The sequence below is a fragment of the Arvicola amphibius genome, chromosome 3 (assembly GCF_903992535.2).
Source record: "Arvicola amphibius chromosome 3, mArvAmp1.2, whole genome shotgun sequence".
Taxonomy (NCBI): Eukaryota; Metazoa; Chordata; class Mammalia; order Rodentia; family Cricetidae; genus Arvicola; species Arvicola amphibius.
The window spans coordinates 41,764,005-41,775,492 of record NC_052049.1 but is presented as its reverse complement, the minus strand read 5'-3'; positions in this window follow the sequence as shown (position 1 = coordinate 41,775,492).

The window sequence follows — 11,488 nt, the reverse complement described above, 5'->3', positions numbered from 1 at the left end:
GTGTGCCAGGTAATAAGTTTATTTATGATCAGTGATTCTCTTTTTTTATTATTAGAGACCTAAAATCTTTGAAAACTTGCCACTTTGTCTCAAAAGTAACAATTCTCTTTATAATATGACACTCTGTCTTTGCATGTCTATGGGCCTTCAGAATATATCTAACAACGAGGTCAGCTCTAGTGTGCTGTCCAGGCAGGGTACAGGGCCCAATACCCTGTGTGCTGCCGATGGTGAGTGGCAAGGCTAGCCCTCTCACTCTCAGGACCCCAGGGCCAGCTTTCTGGCCTGCAGTAGGGAGCAAGGGGCCAAGTGGGGGAAAACACCTTTGCCTTACCCTTGCTACTGTGTGTCAGATGAGGAGGGTGGGGTCAGTTCTGTTGCTCTCACACCCTCAGAGCTGGCTCACCTGTGTCCCCAACAACAGGGTCAGCTTTAGTGTGCTGCCTAGACAGGGTTCAGAGCCCGCTCTCTTGTGTGCTGCAGCCAATGAGGCTCAGGGATTGCTCTCCCACTCTTGTGACCCCAGAACCAGCTCTCTCGCCTGCCACAGGTGGCAATGGGTGACGGAAAGAAGGATGATTTCTCTCACCCATGCTACCACATGGCAGATGAGGGAGGGCAGGGTCAGCTCTGTTATTCTCATGCTTCTAGGGCTGGATCACCTGCATCGCAGACCACAGGGTCAGCTCTAGTAAGCTGCCCAAGTGAGACGCATGCCTAGGGCGAGGGATAGGGCCAGCTCTCCTTCTGCAATACCCAGCAAGAGGCAGGGCTGGCTATCTCTGGGCCAGTGAAAGGCGGAGCTGGCTCAGCACAGCGTGGTTCTGATGACTACCTGTGCTAACATGGGCCACGGACATCCTCACAGACCCCAGCTGCAGAGGACCACAGACCCAGACAGGAGCCTCAGCAGCAGCTCAGGCCTGGACATCACTAGGACCCTGGTGGCAGCATGACCTTCAGATACCAACATGGTCTCAGGTGGCTGACCAGATCCTGGGCATCTGCAGAGCCCTTGGAGATAATAGGAGCCATGGGCATCATCCTAGACCCCTGCTGCTGCAGGGACACAAACCCAGACATGGCCCTTGGCAATGCCCTGGGCTGGGATGCCTCCACGGCCCCTGATGGCATCATTACCATCCAGATCAATATGGCTCCAGCAAGAGTATGGTCCTCAGATCCTGACATGGTCTCAAGTGCCTACCAGACCTTGTTGATGTGGGAGAGTCTTCTGTTTGAGTTGATTTCATTGGCTAATAAAGAAACTGCCTGGCCCATTTGATAGACCGCCCCTAAGGTGGGTGGAGTAGACAGAACAGGAAGAGGAAGTGAGGTAGAAGGATCAGTAAGATGCCACACCTCTCCTAAGTTAGGCAGACTGCCGTGCCTCTCCTCAGAGAGAGATGCCAGATGCGATGAAGCTCCAGCCCAAGATGGACGTACGCTAGAATCTACCTGGTAAGGCACCACTTTGTGGTGTTACACAGATTATTAGATATGGGTTAGTCAAGATGTGAGTAAGAGCCTGAAAATAATGGGCCAGGCAGTATTTAAAAGAATACAATTTGTGTGATGTTATTTCGGGTTTTAAGCTAGCCGCTGGCCGAGAGCAGGGCGGTGGGAAACCGCCCGCAGCCCCTCACTACACCTTGTCATCCACAGTACTTGGAGGTAGGTAATGGGAACCACAGACATCACCTCAGACCCTTGGCCACAGGTTATGGCCCAGACCTGGGCATCTGTGTGACCTTTGGTAGCAACATGGACAAAGGATATCAATACAGACCCTGATTATGATAGGACCACAGACCCAGACATGGCCCTTGGCAGCAGCCCAGGCCTGGATGTCACCATGGTGCCAGATATAAGTGTGAATTGGCATGGCCCATGGCAGCGTGGCCTTCAGAAACCAACACAGCTACAGATGGCAGCCCAAACCCCAGCACTGGCATGGCCTTCAATGGTCTCAGGAGTTATGGATGTCTACAGAGACCCAGACATGGCCCTCAGCAGCAGGCCGGGTCTAGACAATGCCATGGTCCCAGGTAACCGCACTGGCCACTCAGAACAGCTTGGCAGCACAGACCTCAGACACCAACATGGCCACAACCTGGGCATCCATGTGGCTCCCAGTGGCATCACAGGCCAGGGACATCAACTCAGATCCAAGCCGTGGTAGGACCACAGACCCACACATGGCCCTCAGCAGCAGCCTGCACCAGGGTGTCACCATGGCCCCTGGCGGCAGCACAGACCACCCAAATTGGCATGGCCCTCACCCACAGTTCTAGTCTTTCTCATCTATGTCCAAACCCACAAAAATTACTCTCATGGGTACTTACTTTTCAAAGAAGTGGTTTTCTTTAAATATTTGCTATTGTCGGTAGTAATTTTTAATTTTCCTTATAAAGCCTTTTATTATATAGATGGTGTTTGTAACACCCTGCTACAGAAGAGAGGAAAAAGTCCCTTTCAATTACAAAGCTACTGTTCTACAAGAGCCGCTAGAGGCTAAATGTAAAGTCGATCTTCAAAGGGAAACAGAGCACTCCACTTATAAATGTCGAAAAAGAAGCATAAATGGATTTAGTGGGGTGGGGGACTCCACCACTGCCAAAGAAGAATTCTCTTTACCCAAAATCCCACAGTCTTAAAATGTGAAGAATAAACTCTAGGTAAAGTCAGCTTTAGAGCCCTTCCTTCTAGACCTCTCAGCTGTTTAAATTTAGTCAAAGGGTTGTGACCTTCAGCACTACTCCTGATCAGTGCCACGCCCCTCTATCCCCGCCCCTACCACTCACTAACACAGCATCAAACCAACCAGGAGAAAGGCCAGTGATGAGGATCAGTCAAAAGCAAATTTAACCAAAGATTCTTAAGCAGCAACAGCTTTGAAAAAAAACTGTTTATACACAAGAGAGAAGATTATTATCACCAAAATGGAGTGACAAAGGGGACATTGGTGCTGCCTGTGATGTTGGGCATATTGGTGTAGAAGGAGCAGCAGACCGCTTCCCGCCACCTGGCTCCCGGCTAGCTTTACCCAAAATAATTACACGGAAACTGCATTCATTTAAATACTGCTTGGCCCGTTATCTGTAGCCTCTTATTGGCTAACTCTCACATCTTGATTAACCCATTTCTAATAATCTGTGTAGCAGCACAATGCGGTGGCTTACCGGGAAATATTCTAGCCTACATCCATCTCGGGTTGAAGAATCATGGCATCTGACTCACTTCCTTTCTTCCCAGCATTCTGTTCTGTCTACTCCACCCACCTATGTTCTGACCTATCAGGCCAAGCAGTTTCTTTATTAATTAACCAATAAAAGCAACACATAGAAAGAAGACCCTCCTACATCACATCGGTCCCACCTGTGATGCTGAACCCTGAGAGCTGAAGCAGGGAAATCATGAGTTAGAACCCAGCCTGGGCTACATGTGAAACCTGCCCTCAAACTAACAGCAAAATGGAATAACATGTTCTCCTCCTTCCCCAAATAACTAAAGCCAAGAGATTCTGGAGAAAGGGCTCTAGAGAAGGCTTCCTAACATTAACCAAACGTCTTCTACGTTTGTTCCAACTTTCACTCTGCTTGTATTTCTTTTGGGCACAGCATCTTTCAGGATATTTTGCATGCCAGTCTAGCAGATGCCACAACATCCCAAACCCTTCAAACTTAGAAATGACCAAGAAAGCCTGGGGATCAGAACCATGTCACGAGAACCTAAAACAAATGTGTTCCACAGAATTCATTGTCCCAGGAATCCCAGCGAGGAGACCATGCTGACGTCTGGCCCCAGAGGAGCAAGACTTGCTCAGGAAGAGACTGATAGCTTGCCTCACAGCTGGGCAACATGTGTGGCACCCCTGGGTTGTCTTTCATCTTGTGTAAAATCGTTCCACTTCTGCAGGAAAGGCAGAGGGAGAGCAAGAACACTTCTGTCTCCAGGTCTGGCCCCGTTTTAAAGAAATTTATTTTGACTTGCCAACTTTTTCCCAGTTTCTTTGAAGAACAGAATAACAAGAACAGAGGGTTTACAGTCTCCAGTGCTCCACGACAACCATCATCTGCAGGAAAATGGGTAGAACAGAGGTGACTGTGCTAAGCAAAGTAAGCCAGGCAGGGAAAGATAAACATCACATAATTTCTCCATATACGGAAACTAAAGCTAACTAATAAAGAAAAAGATGACTTGAAATTAAAAGAGCAAATATCATGGGAATGGAGAAGGCAAGGAAGAGGGGGAGAAAGGGAGGGGGAGGCTAGAAATGAGGGTAAACATGATCTAAGTGTGATATACACATTTATGGAGACTACAGTGAATCCCATCAATGAGTACAATGGGTTAGCAATTGTCAGCGTCCGGTTAGTGTTTACTTGCTGATTTCTGAAACCGATCTCTGAGTCCTCACCTGGTGGAAGAGGTTAAGGAGCTGGGAGAGGCCTTCCCTACCCAGTTAATAAGGCCTCTACTCCAGAGCTAACCACCTCACCAAGTCCAGCTTCCTATTAGCTCTAACTTCAGTTAGAGCTCAGTGATAAAGCACTTACACAGTGTATACAAAGTCCTGGGTCTGATCACTAGCACCCCACACACAAAAGACAGACTCCTACACCAGAAATAAATAGCTAGTACTCATATCCATCAGGTATAATACTCTTATATTACTGTTCCCAAAATCCCAGCTTGCAAAAAGTGACAGACTACACCTGCACACACCCTGGTTCTATTAGAGGAGAGCTCTAAGCTTGAAGAGCCTGAAACTGTTCTTTCAGGTGGTGAGCAGGCCTGTTCTTCATTCTGGAAAAAGACTATCTCATCAAGGCTGCTTACTATACAGATTTCCCCCAAGAAGACAGTCTGGAACTCTGTCAGTCATCCCTTCTGCATTAAAGATCTGCAGGAATGAAAAACCCCAAGGAATCAGCTTCTAGCAGGATGCTACCAATCACTTAAGATACCTAATATTTGATGCTGTTAAATGTGCAATACTCTGTCTCTTGTCTTCTTGCTTCAACAAAATGCTAAAACAGCTCAAGAAAGAGGACTTGACTCCAAGTTTGTGGACAGAGTCTATCATGACAGAGAAGCCGAGGTAGCAGGGCCTTGGGACAGCCATTTACATCCCATCCCTGTCAAGAGCAGCCAAGATGAATGCTTGTGCTCCACTATCTCTCTCTTTTTTATGTATTCTGTGACCCAACCACATAGAATGGTACTGCCCACATTTAATGTAGGTCTTTTCACTTCAATGGGCCTAATCTAGAAAATTCCTCATAGCTGTGCCCAGAGATTTATCTCCAAGGTGATTCTAGATCCTGTTGATAATATAAGCCATCACAGATACACAAATGCTTTATAAGAATTATTAGTTGTGGGGGCTGGAGAGATGGCTCAGTGGGTTAAGAACACTGCCTGCTTTTCCAGAGGACCCGGGTTCAATTCCCAGCACCCACATGGTAGCTCACGGCTGTCTAATTCCAGTTCCAGGGGACCCAACACACATGGCAAAATACCTGTACACATAAAATAAAAATAAATAAATAAATAAATAATAAAAATCAAAAGAAAAAGAATTATTAGTTGCTCTCAAGCCCACTACTAATATTTTTTCCTTAACTTTATTTTTTCTTTGATATCAATCTGGAAATGCAATAGCTATATCAGACTATATTCTTTCTCAAATATTTGATTATGTCTCTTTTTTCTTCATTTTTGCCTTGTTTGTCACAGCCAGCAACCTAAGAAACGATTGTCCAGTTTTACCTCTTAAAAGAACTTTTTGTATGTGTTGTACCTGGCCCTGAGTTCCTGCTTGTAGGGATTGCTCTAGCTCCACTGCATGAGTGTTTGCTTTCAGACTTTTCACCAATGTTGCATGTTATCAGTCTGTTTGACTTCTTCTGTGGTGGAATATTAGTTAAAGATGTGCCATATCTGTTTATGTTGTGAAATATTTGTTTAACAATGCGAAGATGTGTTGCATTCTTTTGTTGCATTTGTTTAATTCTTTGAAGCTGTTATTTTGCCTGTCTGAAACACCTGATTGGGCTAATAAAGAGCTGAAAGAAAGGCCAATAGTGAGTCAGGAGAGAGAAATAGGTGGGGCTGCCAGGCAGAGAGTATAAATAGAAGAAGAAGAGTGTAAGGGGGGAAACAAAGAGAAGCGAGGAGAGGAGGAGGACATCAGGGACCAGCCACACAGCTACGCAGTAAGCCATAGAATAAGAAGTAAAGAAAGATATATAGAATAAAGAAAGATAAAATCCCAGAGGCAAAAAGTAGATGGGAAAACTTAAGTTATGAAAAACTGGCTAGAACTAAGCCAAATTAAGACTGAGCATTCATAAGTAAGAATAAGTTTCCATGTGATTATTTGGGAGCTGGGTGGCAGGCCCCCAAAGAGCTAAGAGCAAAGAGAGAAAAACAATCCAACCACACTCTTCCACTTGAACAGCAAAGTAGCAGGAACATTTGGTTTTGTTTACAACTCCATTGGTAGACTCTTAGATGTTTTATTATTTACTGAGTGCTACATCTCTCCTTTATATTTAAACATTCACATCCCCAAATCTATTATTTTTTAAAGGACATTCATATCTACCTGTTTTTAGTTTCATTTCTGTTGCTGTAACAAGATACCCTGACCAAAAGGCAACTGTGGGCAAAAAAATTATTTGGTTTACATTCCAGGTTACAGTCTATTCATGCAGGAGCCTGTAGGAAGGCAGCTTGTCATATTGTGTCTACGATCAGGAGCAGAGAAAGCTAAAATGCATGCAGGCTCATTTGCCTGCCTGCCTGCCAGCCTGTATTCAGCTTGATTTCTCCACTCTTTTTCTTTCTTTTTTTATTGATTTTATTGAGCTATACATTTTTTCTCTGCTCGCTTCCGTTTATCTCCCCTCCCCTACAAACCTCTCCCACAGTCCCATGCTCACAATTTACTCAGGAGAACCTAGACAACAATGAGGACCCTAATCTACATGGGAAGTAGAGAATGATTTCTCCACTCTTAAGTGGTTCCAAAACCCTGCCTAGGGAATGGTGCTGAGGCGGGGTCTTCATGCATCAATTAGCTTAAGATAAGCTTACCCATCACCCAGACGTGTACACAGGCCAGCCCAATATAGATAACCCCTCACTGAGAGTCTCTTTCAAGGTCGTGTTAAGTTGACAAGTAAAGCTGCCTCACTGATGGGTAACTATGGCTTATGCATACATAAATTCAGTTAGTGTTTTATCTGTTACAAGCTGTCTCTCCACAAGTATATATCAATATACTGATAATTTTTATGCAGTAAAATACCTAATTCAATGTCCACCCATACACCTTTACCCTATTCTTAAGAACAATCTGCTGGGTCTCAAATTAATGAGAATGTGGGACTAATGTAATCCTTCAGCTGTTCCACAGTTATAAACACCTTTACTTTGTCTTTTGAGCATCTCTGCCTTAGTCTATGATCAAAGGTCTGTGCCAAACAGTTTATAATGTATTCATCTGCAAATTTTCACATAAGCCATTCCTTTTGCCTCTCAAATTTTATGTGATTAAACTTGAAACTAATTACGAAAAGCAGTGTGAAACACTGAGAAATGGGACCTACAAGCTCTAATACAGGAGTTTGATTCTGAAACAATAAAATGTTTCTCTCAGACCTACAATGGAAGTTATCATCTGCCAACATTCTAATCTCCCAGGCCAAGTGATTATAAAAACGGCTAAATTTGCATGTATAAATATGTGGGTATTGTTGTAAATGTTATAAAACCAAGTTATATAATGTGCTAATCTTCTTAGAGGTCTTTCTAACAGGAGACAAATTGGTTCTTAACATCTCTCTCCATCAAAAAAACAAACCACCTATTTCAAATCAAAGCCAGAAATTAGAGGAATATAATTGGGGGAATGGAATCAAGCTCTCAATTTCAAAACATGCGATCGCAACATTAAAAAAAAAGTCTTCCGTTCTGGAGCTAAGTACTAATACCCTTAAGGCATTTTTAAAAAGCTTTCAGGCAGCTGTATTCAAATAATTCATGAGAGCAAAGTTTGACAAGGGCTTTTCTGCAGAATAAAAGGCTGTGCTTTAGCTCTGAATTCAGTACTGAATGTCAAATCTCCAAATTCTCAAGGAAACTTCTTCCACCCTTTTCGGGCAGCTGGCATGTTTTAGGTAGTAGATATTTAAATAAAACCTTTCTGACTAATTTCAAGGTTAGGAACAAAAAGAGCACAGGAGATCAGACTCATCAAGACTTGCATTGTTCTGAGAAAACCAAGCCTGCACTAAAATCACTCCTGTGTGATGATGATCCACCAACCTCTGGAAGCCCTGACCCCATGAAGTGCCAGGAGCACCTCGGGAGCACAGCTACGAGAACCTTGGGAGCACAGCAGGAAAATGTTCAAGGACCCAAGACTGTGAGCGAAGAACCCACCTGTCCCAGTGGTACCAAAGACTAAGAGCTTCTTCTACATTACACATCATCAATATTCTCCAGGTCATAGAAAGGGGACTGTTGTAGAATATCAGTTTAAATATGTGTTATATTCTTTTATGTGTGTTGCATTCTTTTATGTTGCATTTGTTTAACTCTGTGAAGTTGTTTCTTTGCCTGCCTAAAACACCTGATTGGTCTAATAAAGAACTGAATGGCCAATAGCCAGGCAGGAGTAAGGATAGGTGGGGCTGGAAAGCAGAGAGAATAAATAGGAGGAGAAATCTGGGAAGAGCAACAAGAAAATGAGAAGGAGAGGAGAATGCTGGGGGCCCAGTCACATGGCCACATAGCCAGACACAGAATAAGAAGGAAAGAAAAGATATACAGAAGTAGAGAAAGGTAAAAGTCCAAAGGCAAAAGGTGATGGGAAAATTTAAGTTAAGAAAAATTGGCTAGAAATAATCTAAGTTAAGACCAAGAATTCATAAGAAAGAATAAGTCTCTACGTGATATTTAGGAACTGGGTTCCTGGCCCCCAAAGAGGGCAAAAAAACTACAAAGGACACAGGTAAGAAGAGTTTCATTAGTTTACATTTTAACACTGGGTATGTTTCTGAGCTCTAGAAAGGGAGAGGAGAGAGAGAATATTAAATCAAAATATCCCCCTCCATTTTTCTTTCTCTTGTCAATACTGAGAACATTAAAAAAAAATGAAGAGGAGCTTGGACTTGAGAGACTCAGGGGAGTGTTGAGCAGCAGACTCCTAAGACTAAGAATCAGAATATTCAGACCCCTCTCTGGCATCAGATGCCTTTACAAGACCATCGACGTGCCAGCAACGTCAAATAACTATAGGCTTTGTAAAATATGCCCACTTTAAACAGTTTGCCGGCAACCGGTTGATTAGGATCCCTTATTGCTTCCACTCCAGTAGGTTTGCCGTGTGGATGCTAGAATGTAAACACACAGTAGTCTTAATCCACTGACTGCAGTAGGGTGATGATGTAGTAGCTGCAGTTATTTTGAGATCCAGCTAAAAGAGGAAGTCAAATTAAAAATACATTTAGTTTAACTTAATTGAATTGAGCTTATGTGGTTCACAGTCAATTCTGTATGTAGTGAAATTATTCCAGGCTGGATCCAGCATAAGAAAACACTCTAAGAAATATATTCTCACTGCTGCTAGGCAACTTCCCCAGCATTGGAGCCTGAAGCTACAGGGCCAAAGATGTACCCCATATAAAACTGAAATTCAGCTAGAGAGAAATGCATCTAATCATTAGACCCATAGAATATAAACAGAGGTCTCACTGACATCTGATTAAAGGGGATTTTACTTGTGTCAATATCCTTGACCGTGCAGCCATAGAAAACACAGCACCTATCTTTTGCACTATTCACTTGGTAAATGTGTGACAAAAAGCTATAGCATCCCATGTTTGTAGGAGTCTAGACTGTAGAAATACATTAGAGAATATGCATATAACAGCTCATATACAAAATTTAAAAGTTTTTCCCACTTGACAATCAGCCTCAGAATATGTCACCAATAAAGAGACGTGAAGTTGAAAATAAACTCCCACAAGCTCCCAGACGGGACACGCTCCATGAACTTCACATGCTGAACACAGAATAAGAAATCCGCCCTTTCACGGGGGCACTGATTGCCGGCCTCATTATTCACACTCCTCCAAAGACCCAGCAGCAGTGGACTTAGGATTCCCGGCATGAGGACTTCCTTGAATGGATGATATCAAGTTTAATATCACACATGTGACAACTGCTCAGAAGACAAGCAGAGGACAGTGACATGTCACAGGAGAGCTGAGTGCTTGCTGCGCAAGCCTGATGACCTGAGTTCAGTCCCCTGACCTGTGACGGAAAGAGGGAACCAACTCCTGAAAGTTGTCCTCTGATGTGGACATATGCATGTTCATAGCTGCATACACATGTACACACTCATGAGTGCGCACACACATACACACACACACACTTTTTTTGAAAATTTAACTGCTTTATTGATTCTTGGCTAGTTTCACATTGTGTACCCCAATTTTTCTCACCTCCCAGTCCCCCTGTATCTTCTTCATTCTTCCTGGTGGCATTGGGAGCTACAGTGTGTCATACAATATACCCTTTTGCACAATCATATTTACTTGCCAGTGTTCATTGCAATAAGTCATTGGTCTTATTCAATGCCTCTGGTGTCTGGTACCATCATCGTTGAATCCTGCCACCACCCGAGTCATGCAGACCACATGGATTCCATAGGACCAGTCTCTTCATTGGCTCTAACAGGTCCAAGATGAGGTTGATGTTAGGGTGAGCCAACATCAGGTCTGACTGTGGACCTGTGTGGTAGCTGTATTGGTCAATATGGGCTATTGGGGCCAAACCCCTTAGGCAAGGGACAGAGCCAGTTCCCCTACACCCATGCCATGATGGTCAATTATCCCTCGCCAGTGGTGAGGAGTGGGGCCATCTCTCCTGAGAGTGTGGTGAGGGGAGGAATGGGCAAAGCCCTTCCGTGAGGGTGAGGACCAGCTCTCTTGCCAGCTAGAGACAAGGGCTAGTCCAACTTTCCCTGGGCCAGCAAAGGGCAGGACCACCTCAGCATGGCCCTCCGATTTCATCTCACATGATCCTGATGGCCCCCTGAGGTGACATGGACCACAGACATCAACACAGACCCTATCTGTAGCTGGACCACAGACCCAGACATGGCTTTTAGCAGCAGCTTGGGCCTGGATGGCATTCTGGCTCTGGGGGAAAGGACTGACCACTCAGGTCTGGATGTTTCTGGCAGCAGCACAGCCCCAGAGGACACCATCAAGGCCTCAGGTTGCAGCTCCAACCCTGGACTTCTGTGTGGCCTTTGTTGGCATTACAAGACTTGGACATCAGCACAGGTCCCAGCCGTGGTAAGATTATGGAGCCAGACATGGTCCTCTGCAGCAGCCAGGTCTGGATGTCACCATTGACCCAGGTAGCAATGCACACATTTTTTTTTTAATGAGGAAGATGAACAGAG